Raw genomic sequence first — 13,924 nt, forward strand, 5'->3', positions numbered from 1 at the left:
GGACCATGAAAGACTTTAGGATAAAAATCTCTACATTTGTCATGCAGACTTTTTATCTTTTTTTTGAACAGTTCTGTTGATACTCAAATATAATATTATAAAGCCAAAATAGAATCATGAAATAAAATTATAAAATCATGAAATAAAATAGAATCGTGATAGATAAAATAAAATACAGTAAAATAAAATCATGACTAATTCTTACGGTACAAAATTAAGAACAATTGTACCAAAAGACAAGAAAATTGAAGAGAATGTTATAGATAATAATGTGACGGATTGTGGAATGCGTCCCTTGTCCTTCCTCCAAATTATCCCTTCAATTATTTGGTAATTCACAATTAAGATATAAAGTGAGAGGAAAACTTATGCAAAATTCTGGTTCCATCCTCCTTCAAAGGTTGCTCTAGCTATTCCCCCAAAGAAAGAAACCATATTGAGAATTGCTAAGGTGACCATTGGTGCCAAAAACATATTTGATATTCGGAAATCAAATGTTCCCATTTGATATAATCTAACTTGTTCATCACTGGTAACTTTGTTCGTTGTTATGAAACTAGCTTCACTCGCACCAATTATCTTCAAGATAGCGTCCAAACCTCCATAAAAATAGGCTATAACACATTTTATCAACCAAAAAGGCCATTCGTTCAAACATGACTGAATTGAACCTCCTATGCAGAAGAAATCCCATAATTGTTTCAAGTGGGAGGAGAAGAAAATGAACGACAATATAATGAACCACGAACTTGAAACCTGTGAGAAAATATAAAGTAATTTTAACTAGTGTGTTCCATATTTTTAGCACAAAATTAAATAATAATTTTTGAGAGAGCATTTAATTTGATTATTATACCTCAGGGTATATTGGGATGCCATTCAAGAGACACGACTGAGGTATAGTAGCAAAACACCACAGGGGGATGCAGTATAGGGGCATAATTGCAAAGGGTCCATAACACATGCTCTGAAGAATGGACATTCTGAGTAGCCCATATACAAGTGGACAAAACCTTAGAGTATGCAACTTCTAGCAACCCAGACATCCATCTTGAGTTCTGAATTAATGCGTCATTCAAAATTGTTGTGGCGCTGCCCAAAAATGCTGGCCTAGAAAGATCACAATAAACAGAAGTCCGCCCTTTGCAGTGCAACATGAACCCGGTAAAGTAATCTTCCACCACAGAATTGTACCAGAAACCAATCTGCCGTTAGAGCCGACAAGATCATCCCGAAATGTTAAAATTCTTAACCAGCATAATGTAATGTTCAATGTTTAGTTAAAATAGTGCTTGCCCTGTTGACCCCATTGTGTTTCTTTCTCGTAGGTGCAAGAGGCTAAGAATTGGGCGTGTTGTAACAATGTATTTGACAAGTCTTCATCGTTGATGTTTATTCGTTTGTAACTCTTTCCAAGTGTCTTTTTGATGAACTCATTTGAAGAACTTAAAGATTGTCTGAGTTGAGGGATATCTAGACCTATTATTGTCAACAGATGAAATTTCTGGTGAATATAGGCAAAATTATCGAACCAAGTAAATCGTGTGAGTTTTTTTCTCTCTATTTGATTATAGAATACCATATGAGGTGACGAGAACGATTAGAGTAGCAAGCGGATCAAAAACAGTTGATGAACAAGTATACAACTTACCATTATGCATGTCACTCCATATAATGCCTTTCTTTTTATGTAAAAACAAGTACCAGAAAGTACCGGTCCCCTGAGCCCATCACCGCCAAGCCACGATATATGAAATAATTAAGAGCATCTTCAATGCTAAAAGTTAAATTCGAATGCCAAATTTATATTTTGACAGGTATTATAGTGTCAAAATGTCACATTTTAACAATTCGACTTTAATGGTGCATTCCATGCAAAATGTTATTTTTTGACACAATCACCATTCTTTTTCAACTATCATTCCGACCATTCATATTTGCATTAGTAATATTAATATTAGGCACGTTCCAAGTCAAGTTGTAGACATTAAAATAAAATTAAAATTAAACCTAATTAAAAAGATGCAAATATCTAAAATATTTAGTCAAAAAAGGACCCAAAGAAAAAAAAAAAAAAATTTATAATTTTTTTTCCACTATTTGTGAATTAATTTTTTTATATAATTTTTTTTTTCTTTTTCGGATATTTATATTATATATATATATATATGTATATGTATATTATATATATTTGATTATATAATCGTTAAAACTATATATATTTTTAGGGCAAATCATTTTAGCCTCCCCAATCGCCTCCATCTCGTTCTGAACTCTGAGAACTTGCCCACCCTCTCTCTCTCTCTCTCTCTCTCTGCAACTGCAAACTACAAAATCTACAATAATCAAAAGTTCAAAATCCATATATTTCAGTTTATCTATCTGTCTGTAAGAATCCAAAGTTCAAAACCTATTACCTATATAAAAACCCAGATCGGTGTATCATTTAAGATTGTTCAAAAAATCAAAACCCATATTTTTCAGTTTCCATCACCCGTTGTTTCACCCGCTGTTTCAGTTCGGGTTCGCCGTTTGCAAGTTTCAGCCGTCATCTCTCAACTCTCAAGCTTGCCCCCATCTCTATCTGCAATTGCTAATCAAGGTCTGTAGGGAAAGAGAGAATACAAAAATCAAATAATAGAAGAGCCGGTCGCCGTCGATAATCGCCAGTCGTTGCAGATGGATGAGAGAGAGAGACGGTCTTTGGCAGAGCAAGAGAGAGACAATGGGTTGCAGATTTTGGCACAGAGAGAGAGAGAGAGAGACGGTGGGTTGCAGATTTTGACAAATAGTTATTGCTATTTGTTTTGCTAGATTTGGCACCAAAAATGACAAATGCAAATTTTAGCAGGTGATATAGCAGCCCATTAGAAAGTCCAATTTTAACCCATCTGTTATATTTTGAATTGGTAACTCACATGCCAGGTGGGTTGGAGATGCCCTAACACACCATCATAATACTGAAAGTGGTGCGCACAACACAGTAACACAAGGCACATAAATTTTAAAAAAAATAAAAATTAATTATATAATATAATTTTTGGTTCATTCTATCTTGAATGCTGATATCAAGTCGCCATCGTAGATGTCATTCTAAGATTGTGAAACTTTTGAGGGAATTGAACCAACGCTAGCGGGGGAGAGAGCTTGGGATCAACATAAAAGCACATTGCCTGATGGGCAGATTTTGGGTCATTGGAGTACATGTCACAGTCTAACATCAATATGTATGGGGCATTGCTTATGATGCTACAGACCCGCAGCTGCATGCCACATTTGATAATAAATTATTTATGTATATATAAAAAAAAGAGTAAAGTGTAAAAAATTACCCCTTCCAAATTATTGATTTGTTGTAAATGAGGACAAATTTATCACAAAAATTTATTTTACCCTTTCTCATTACATTTATCATTTCTTAGTAAACTATTTTTATTATTCTTTCTCTTATTTAAATATTAATTATATCACTTATCTTAATTTTATTATTATTATCAGTTTATCAACAAAATAAATAAATATATTTTTGTAACTACTATTTTATAAAATGTTTAATTTATTATTAAAACTTTGCTATTTAAAATAAAACTTATTATACTCACTATAAAAAATTTACTATAAAAATATCTTCATTTTCATTTAATATATTCATGAAAAAATAATAAATTACCTAAATAAAAAATAAATTTTTTTATGCTATATATTAGTGAAAAACTAAAAAAATTACTTAAATTATTTTAAAATAATCTATTTAAGATTTTTATTAAAAATTAAAGATAAATTTATGCAAATTTAATGGAGAATATGTCATCAAATTAGTATAATTTTTTTTTTCATAATTTATTTCAATAAGAAAAAATATTCAAGGTATTGAGACATTTTGCAACTAAATGTGCTACTTCAAGGGGTTTTATGCACAAAATATACTTCAGAGGGGGTTATTTGCAAATTCCAACATAGTTCAGGGAGATTTTTGCACTTTACCCTATAAAAAAATACTATCTTAAAACATCAAATAGCCCCCTTTACTAACATAAAATCCTCCAAAATAATAAAATTTAGGGTATATAGAACTGACACCCCCTTAGGTTTAGGTTAAAGATACTCATCTACAACTTAAGTACTTTTTGGATAATGACACCCCCTAGGTTTGGTAAACTGAATAAAGACATCCCAACTATGACAAAAGTACATACTTGCCCTTTGACTTATGATTGACCCATGTGAATAGTTAAATTACATTCACTTTCTTTTTTGGGCAAAGTACAGAAAACCCCTATTGACTTGTAGACTTTTCTAATAAACCCCATTTATCTATTTTTTTTCCCATGATCAAACTATATGAGGGGTAAAAGAGACAAAACTTAGACCAAAATGCTCTTTTATTTAAATTCTAACTTGTTCAAACTTCAAAATTTTATATCTCATAATCCATACATTTAAAAATTATAAATAATATATGCAAGAAAAGTTTATGAAATAAGGATTTTAAAAATATAAGATTTGTGCAACAAACCTCCATAACCAGAGAGAAATAGACAATCTAAAAATATACTCCAACAATCTTATTTTATTTATTTTTTTTAAAACTATTTAGGATTTTTGGGAAAAAAAAAAAATTTTCAGACTTATTCATTTACATATGGAGCATAACATATATAAAAAAATTAACCCCAAAAGAGAATGAATTTTCATTTTAATTTGTATTTTAAATGGTGAGTCTATAAAAAAAAGTAAAAATATTTTGACGCACAATATAATATCTCATGTAATCGATTTCAGTTTGAGCTAAATTTTTTATATGTTATGCTCCATATGTAAATGAATAAGTCTAAATTTTTTTTTGCAAATATCCGGAAGTATTTTATTTTTTTAAAGTAAAATAAGATTGTCAGAGCATATTTTTAGATTGCTTATTTCACTCTGATTATGAAGATTTGTTGCACAAATTTTATATTTCTGTAATCCTTATTTCATAAGATTTATATGCATATATTATTTATAATTTTTTAATGTACAATTTGTGATATATGAATTTTTTAAGTTCGTACAAATTATGATTGAAATAAAAGAACATTTTGGTTGAAGTATTCACTTTATACCCCCGGATAGTTAAGGAGGGTTTTCTGATAAAAAAAAATAGACAAGGGTTTATTGAAAAAAATTACAAGTCTATGGATTTTTTTTTTTTTTTTTTTTTTTTCAAGTTTTATTGGGCTGAGCCGTGTCCTCGGGCGTGGCCCAGAGGTGTCCGATCAAAATAATATATAAAAACAATTAGGACGCCAGTTATCACATATCAGACACGTGTCCACTGCTCGGTGTTTCATAGCTCCGAAATGACAACCCACCTCCAAGAAACTAAAGTTACTAAACCTCCAATCACCATCCTCCATAGCTGTCGCCGCCAACACGGCGACTGCCAATTTCATGGCTTCATTTTGGAATTTAACCCATAAAACATATATAACTGCTTGCATACAAATACGTATAGATAGGGGAAAAGAGAATTACAAGAACGTTAAGGGCTCCGGCTTTGAAATGATGAGGATGGGAAGGTTTTTTCTCTTGAGAAATGTATACAAGAAGAGGCATCTCATGGCAAGACTGCACTGTGTCAACATTATTATTGCCTATCACCTGCACACACAAAAAAATAATAATAATAATAGATAATTACAAAAATAAATTGAACGGTCTCATTTTGAAATTGATTCCAACAATTGGACTCGAACATATATCAAAATGGTTTATTTGGATTTGGATCCAGGGCTAATCAAACAGTAATGGGAAGCCCCTTCATGACAACAGCCACCGATCCAAATGAACTTATTTACTTAACTATCTTTAGAAATTGGAATTGATGAAATTGGTTTAAATTTTTAAATTTTTTTTTTTTTTTATCAATTCTAATTTTAAATTTTTAATTTTAAAAATAAATTTCATGTAATAATTTTATGCAGAATACGTAGCTTAAAAATAATTTTATTTATGGAATTCCGAAAAAGAGCAGCAGTGTACCTCAATTATTGATGGTGGAGTTTGACCAATCATGGTACCATCTTTAATGGCACCATTTACTTTTTCTGCACATACAAATTTCTCCTTTCCATTGATTCCAAATTCTAATTATAAACAGGAATGACCTCATTTATTGAAGCTGGGACATTGGTTCAGGGGACATATTAATATATGATAGAATAAATTTTTCATTAAAAAGAAAAAAATATAAAAAAAAAATTTGAAGTAAAAAAAGTTAGTTTAATTGAAGAAAGAAAATGTAATTTTTTTTTTTTTTTTTTTTTTGAAGATAATAAAAAAAAATGGAGAAGAAGAATAAAAAGAAAAAGAATTTAATAGTATTTTTATTGGTGCATAAATGAAATTTTTTTCAGAATCCATGGTCTGAATACGACCTTGTATATTTAGCAGGGTTGAAATTAAGGACACTTTAAAAAAATTTACTCCCACTATTCCAGCAAAAAAAATTAAATAGTCAAATTACTATTATAAAAAATAATAATTTGACTTTTTAATTGGGATATTTAATTTGGGACGAGTATAACCCACTGTAACAATATATATATATATATATATATATATATTTTTTACCTCAATTTTCTTTGTGTCTTTAGTAAATTCAATGTGGCCACCACGATTTTCATCATCCTGTACGGATGAAAAAAAAAGCCTCTGGGCACCTCGTCGTGGTTCCAAACCTCCTACAGAATGGTATCCACAACCTTGCGAAACCCCAAGCCTCCTTCATGGCGTACAAAGTCAACGGAGCAACACCATCATCGGAAAGATATACAGAAAGCTTGTCTGGTGGGTAGTCAAGTGCCATGGCTGATAAAAAAAAGTGTTCATAACGTCCACAGGTGGCTCCTTCTTGGGGTCTGCAGTGCATATAAACACATCGACAGCTGGAAGTTGCTCGTCAGGCGGTAACCTTTCAGGAAGACGGTTCGGGAAACCGGTCGCCATTGGAAAGCTTGTCTGAGGAGCCAAAGGAAGGAGAGAAGCAGCTCTGCAGCAAAGACCAAAAGAAGGGTAGTGTTGGAGTGTTTTGAGGGTACAGAAATGAAGAAGCTCTGTAGTAAATCATGGCTATTAAAGAGGCGTGTGATCGGTTGATGATGGTGGTTGATTTGTGGACAGTGCATGCAGTGGTGGAGAGGCAGAGGCTCCATTTCTTTTGGCATTTGTTATTGGTATGTAATTGGGATTTCAACACTGAAACATAACAAACTACTCCTCTGCCCCAAATTTGATGATTGCTTTGGAAATTATGAATTACAAAAATATGAGTCACAGTTTTCAAAACCATCATATATTTCGAAACGGACCCAACATACATATTTTCCTTTACAAGGACAGATTTTTATAGTATACAGATAATATTATATATAGAGAGAGAGAGAGAGAGCCGCATGAGAAAGGAATGAAATATTTTAGAGGAATACAATAAAAAGACTTGGAGAGCTAACAATAGTAAAATGTTAAATTTAATTACTTGTTTAAGTGCAAAAAAAACATCTCAATACAAGATGTGCAAGAAACCCCTTATTATTTTAATTTGTGCAAATAAGAATATTATATCAATTTAACAACTGAAATGTCTAAAAAACCCCCAAAAAGAAATAAGCAAAACAATAATAAATATACAAAATGTTTTATCTCTCTTCCATTTCTCTCCCTGTATCCCTCTCTTTCCGGGAACATTTTTTCCGGTCACTTTCATATTTACCGACAACTACCACCACCAGAGAGAGAGAGTGGAACAACCTGAACCGCGCGAAGCCTTGAGTAAACTAAACCCACTTCATAGGAAAATAAAAAACTAAACCCACTTCAGCAAAGCTTCAGTTCCAGTTCCGATCTATTAATCAATCACCATTTCGGAAGATAACCAACAGTGAGCTTCTAAGCTCTACATGAGACCCATGCCCACCTAGCTAATCCAAATGGCAAAGACAACCAACAACAACTCCAACCTCCAAGCTTGAAGCTTCGGCAACTACAAGCTCACACGCTTGCGTCAGCACTCCAAGTTCCGGCGACACCCATGTCCACATAGATGATCCAAACGGCGAAGAAAAACCAACGGCACCGAAGAAAACATTAGAGACCCAATTCTGTGAGCTCCAAGCTTCGGCAAAACTAGTTTGCACCGGCGAGCACCATTTCAAAAAATTACAGTACTGCTCCGTGTTAACCCTAAAATCGGCTGGCTAAAGCCTATCTTAAATTGATGAGTTGCGGGCGTGCCAGAACCACTTGGGTGGTTCGATTATGAATTGTCAACTTATAGTCTCTTAGGGAATGTTGACTTCAGGCGATTATAGGAGATAGAGAACAAATAAACTCCTAAATGAGTTCAATATTGCCTTAGTTAAAAGGACTTTACCGGTGAATAAATTATAGTAACAATATGATAATAGAAATAGGAAAAAAACAGATATAGAAGGTGATAGGGAGAAGAGATAAAGAGACTGAGATATAGGGAGAGAAATAGAACGAGACTGAAATAGAGAGAGAGATAGAGATAGTAAGGATGCTATTTAGGAAAAGTGCTTGAAAAAGCAAACAAATAAATAAATTAATTCTGAGGGTGCTGGACCTCTTACAAAGCATGCCTATAGCATTATTTATAGAAAACTACGTAAAACAAACTCCAATATGCAAGTATTTTACTTGCATTGCAACACTATCACTTAATCAACTATTAATTCAAAATAAACTAATCCTATAGATAACATAATTATGCAACTAAAACTAACTAAAAGATAAGTCTTAAAACAATTATTTTTATCTACAACTTATTTAAAGTACTCTTTCCATCTTTACATGCAATTTCAACTTCAATCTACGTGAAATATCACCCTTCTCTATTGCCACGTCATCGATTCAAAATTTACCAAAATGGGTGTCAACAATGCCCCCCATTTTAAATGTCTTATCAGCTGTCGGTCGCCCAAGCCGATAAGATATTTGAAATTTTAAAATACATTGGAAGGAAATTTTAAGTTAATCAATTGGAATAAGATTGCAAATCAACGAGCTCCAAAACTTTATTCCTTCTGAATCACCCCTAAGATGATCTTTATTTAGCAACATCTGCCGATTTAGGCTTCTTGCTAGGTTCTCAGAAAGTTTACCGATATCATTTGCCCAAAAACCCAGGAAGGACTTGCCTACCATACGTTTTCTAACTCCAATAACAAATCATGATCATGATCGGCATGAATTAAATTATTGTGAAGCGTTATTCTAGCCGATCTGCCTATTATTTCTACTAGATGAATGACATTGTGCCAGTAAGGAGTTGTCTTAGCTGATTTCCTTCCAGCTGATTTCATTTCAGCCGATTGTCTTTCAGCCGATTTTGCCTTCAGCTCAATCGGCAGGATTGAATTATGCCTAAAAGTCCATTGATCGGCAAACATGATCTCACTATAATCGGCAGGCTGAAGAAGAAGGTATGAATCAACTAACTTTTGTTGGGGGTTTGTAATCACATATGATACCCCCGGATTTTCGGATGCGGGTTAGCCAGGCCCACGCCCGATTACCCGGGGATATCAAACCAATTAGCAATAAACGAACACATAATACAAATAAGGAAATAGGAATAAATAAAAATTTGCTGAAAAGAAATTAGAATGATAATCCAAATATTGAAACCTCAGAATAAAACTAAATTAATAAAGAATTATTCTGATACATCCAAATTCTCCATTTCTAATACAACTTGGGAATCCATCTGGTGGACCCCTACAAACTCCAACACTGAAATCATCAACTGAAAAACTCCACTGCTAAAACATGAAGAAGCTCCTACATCGTCGAAAGAATAAGAAGCTGTCTCTGCTCAGCATGAACAAGATATAAGACCTGGAACCGTCCGTTACCTGAAAAATAATAGTGGGTCAGGCCCACGAACAAGTTCTATCCTAACTACAATCCAAACAGAGACCCGATACGCAGATACATCCTAGATGTCTCAACCATATCTATATAGTCCGTAATAGATAAATATATATCCACACTACAGGACTCTCACTGAACTATGCTGAGGGTCTCAACCTGAATAGAAGGTAACATGCAATACGCACCTGAGTGGGCATGACTACCTGAGCCTAACAGGGTATACCTCAACCAACATAGCTAGTTACGCATCCTACTGCATATATGCACCCTAACCGTCGACTATGAGACTCAAGCTCAGATCGCGGTATCATAATTTATATATATAAATTCCATCCAAACCAACGTAGTGCCGCTCAACAGTTCGTTGCCATGACACGACATAAAATTAGGATTTAAATATTTTAATTAAATCCCAATCCATTCTACTAACAGAAAATATAAACAACCATCCGTTATATCGTTCAACTGTTTTAGTTGACAGGACATGCATCCATGTAGGATTTAACTATTTTAGTTAATCCATTCCGTATGTATGATTGGGTTGGAATTAGCGTTTTGATCTAATCCGTCCCTCTGTATGTCACCGTCCCATACCGGTACATACATGCAAATGATCCGTAAATGATGCAACATTTTATGCAGTACATCAAACACATCCATATAATCCAAATAGATAATAAACAGAATTTAAATAGTTCATCATCTATAATCCAAAATCCATCCACGTAACTAACAAGACAAGGTTTAATAGTTCATCAAGTTAATTATCCAGCATCCATCCAAGTAATTGACAGAAAATATATATAATTAATTCTTCAATTAATTCTAGGATTAACAGAACATAAGTATTAGTTCAGCAATCTAAGTCCAAACTATAACCCAAATAATTGCAGAAAGATGTTTAAAGGTTCAGCAATTTAAATCTAAGAGTTAAACCATGTATTATTTAACAGTTCAACGACTAACATCCAGAGCATGAATAGATCAGTTTTAATAAATCAATAACTCTATCATGCATATAAATAAGTTTTAAAATCATAATATTGTCCAAGAAATTGCTAAAATTAATTCTAGCAATTCAGTTCCTTTTATCCATCAATTGCATGCTAGGTTGCATCTTTGCATACTATTTTATTGTTTTAGCACCGAGCCATAAAATATGCTACAAGTCCAATTTTTTAATTAAAAGACTCCCTCATACATCTAAAATTTAATTTAGAATCATATTATAGCACCCTAAATTGTCGAATTAAAATTAGACAATTTAATTTCCTTCCAGTAGTTAACCGCGCACAAGTTGTTAAATAGCGCACTGTTAATTCCATTAATACAAAGAGGGTATTTTATGTAATACAAGACCCTAATTACATCCTAAATTAATTATTGAAACCCCCATTAAAGTTTTAAAACTGTTCAGAAACCCCAAGAGCCTAAACAGTTTCTGAAAACTTACAGTACGCATCAAAATGGAAAGAGCCTGCTCTAAAAAAAAATAGAGCAGGCTCAAAGTGTTTGGAGCCGCCTCCAAAAAGGGAAAGCCCCCACTGTTCCGCTTCCTTCTTCGTTTCTGATGATCTGCTTCGACCCCAGGCACTTTCTACCCTTCAGTTGGTTTCTAAAACTGATCCTAAGGATCTTATTAATACCAAATAGCATCCCAATGGTTTATTTCGACAATTGAAATTTATTACAGTGATTTAAAACCTCTACCGATTCCTTATACGTTAACATACAACTTGATCTTCGATTTGTAGACATAACTACAGGTAATACTAGAATATATACAGATAATCAAAACTGATCTTAACCATCCTATATATATTCCATGACATCCCAATCCCTTGTTTATAACAATACGAATTAAATCATTCATTAAAACAGAACCAATCTGTAAGCTTAAAATAAACCAAACACAAGTCATTCAAGAATTATTTTAAACAACCATATACATACTGATAATCAACTTGACATGTATTTCGCATGCCAGATTAGATTAAAATTCAATTAAAATCCTAGAGACATCTAGGTATGCACAGAACACAGGACAAAGGAAGATTTTGATAATCGGCTACTGGAAGATTTCGATAATCGGCTACTGGAAGATACCGATAATCGGCGGTTGTTGGCTTCTGCCGATAATCGACTTCTGGAACATGCCGATAATCAGTTATTGGAACATGCCGATAATTAACTGTTGGAACATACCGATAATCAGCGGCTGTAGGCGTCTGCTGATAATCGACTGTTGGAACATGTCGATAATCGGCGGCTGCTGGAACATGTCGATAATTAATTGCTGGAACATGCCGATAATCAGCGACTGTTGGCGTCTGCCGATAATCGGTTGCTGGAATATGCCGATAATCAGTGACTTCTGGAACATGCCGATAATCAGCGACTTCTAGAACATGCCGATAATCAGCGACTTCTGGAACATGCCGATAATCAGTGACTTCTGTAAGATGCCGATAATCAGCGACTTCTGGAACATGCCGATAATCGGCGACTGATTGCTGATAATTGTCTGGCCAACTATATGGCTGATTAGAATATTGGTACATCGGCTGATTTGACTAATCAGAATATTTGTATGTCGGTTGAGAAGTCGACTACATATTTTTACTATAAATCACTCACCTAGTGGGGTCCCACCGGGCGCGCCAAAAATGTTGACCCTAAAATCGGCTGGCTAGAGCCGATCTTAAATTAATGAGTTGCGGGCGTGCTAGAACCACTTGGGTGGTTCGATTGTAAATTGTCAACTTATAGTCTCTTAAGGAATGTTGACTTCAGGCGATTATAGGAGATAGAGAACAAATAAACTCCTAAATGAGTTCAATATTGCCTTAGTTAAAAGGACTTTACCAGTGAATAAATTATAGTAACAATATGAGAATAGAAATGGGAGAAAAACAGATATAGAAGGTGATAGGGAGAAGAGATAGAGAGACTGAGATATAGGGAGAGAAATAGAACGAGACTGAAATAAAGAGAAAGATAGAGATAGCAAGGATGTTATTTAGGGAAAGTGCTTGAAAAAGCAAATAAATAAATAAATTGATTATGAGAGTGCTGGACCTCTTACAAAGCATGCCTATAGCATTATTTATAGAAAACTACGTAAAACAAACTCCTATTTGTAAGTATTTTACTTGCATTACAACTCTATCACTTAATCAACTATTAATTCAAAATAAACTAATTATATGGATAACATAATTATGCAACTAAAACTAACTAAAAGATAAGTCTTAAAACAATTATCTTTATCCACAACTTATTTAAAATACTCTTCCTATCTTTGCATGCAATTTCAACTTCAATCTACGTGAAATATCACCCTTCTCTATTGCCACGTCATCGATTCAAAATTTACCAAAATGGGTGTCAACACTCCGTTGAGTTACTGTTCAGTGACAGTGAAGCTCTAAAGAAACAAAGAGTTCCATTGAATCTCCGGTGACTGCAAAACCTTCAAGTGACGAGAAGTATCCAAGTTTAGCAAGCTCATTTCGGCGAGCGCACAAACAGTTCCGTCAATTGAGTTTACCGGTGAGAATATAGAATGTTCTTACCGGCAAACATGGAGAACAGTGAGCTTAAAGCGGTGGCAGGGAATAACAGCTAGGATGAACTCTGGCAAATATGCGAGGACAGAACCGATGACGAACAACGGGAAAGTATGGATTGAAGTTATCGACGGTGAAGCTGCAGTGATGATGAGCTTGGTGACCGTTTTCCGAATCGACCGAAAAACTCGGGATATTCCGGCTGCAAATGGCTTCTAATCCGATGATGGCGAACCGGTGTCGCGATTTCGGCTAATCCGATGATGGTTAAGTTCTGAACTCCAACTGCAAGCTTCATCGCCGACCGAGTTCTCCTTTTTTGAGTGGACATTGACGGTTTTGAAGAGAGAGAAAGGATGGAAAGAAAAAATAAAATAAAATTATTGCTCAAGGGTATTTTGAAATTTTTATAAAAATATTTG

The 13,924-nt window shown here is 33.9% G+C and overlaps 1 pseudogene; it reads right to left on the bottom strand.

The window, feature by feature from the left end:
- Positions 1–201: 201 nt before the first annotated feature.
- On the bottom strand, positions 202–12,494 carry LOC132273124 (cellulose synthase-like protein G2; annotated as a pseudogene).
- Between the last annotated feature and the right edge of the window lie 1,430 nt (positions 12,495–13,924).

The sequence above is a fragment of the Cornus florida genome, unplaced genomic scaffold, assembly GCF_030987335.1.
Source record: "Cornus florida cultivar Cherokee Brave unplaced genomic scaffold, ASM3098733v1 CherokeeBrave_3.0.0_Hap2_Chr09, whole genome shotgun sequence".
In the NCBI taxonomy this organism is placed as follows: domain Eukaryota; kingdom Viridiplantae; phylum Streptophyta; class Magnoliopsida; order Cornales; family Cornaceae; genus Cornus; species Cornus florida.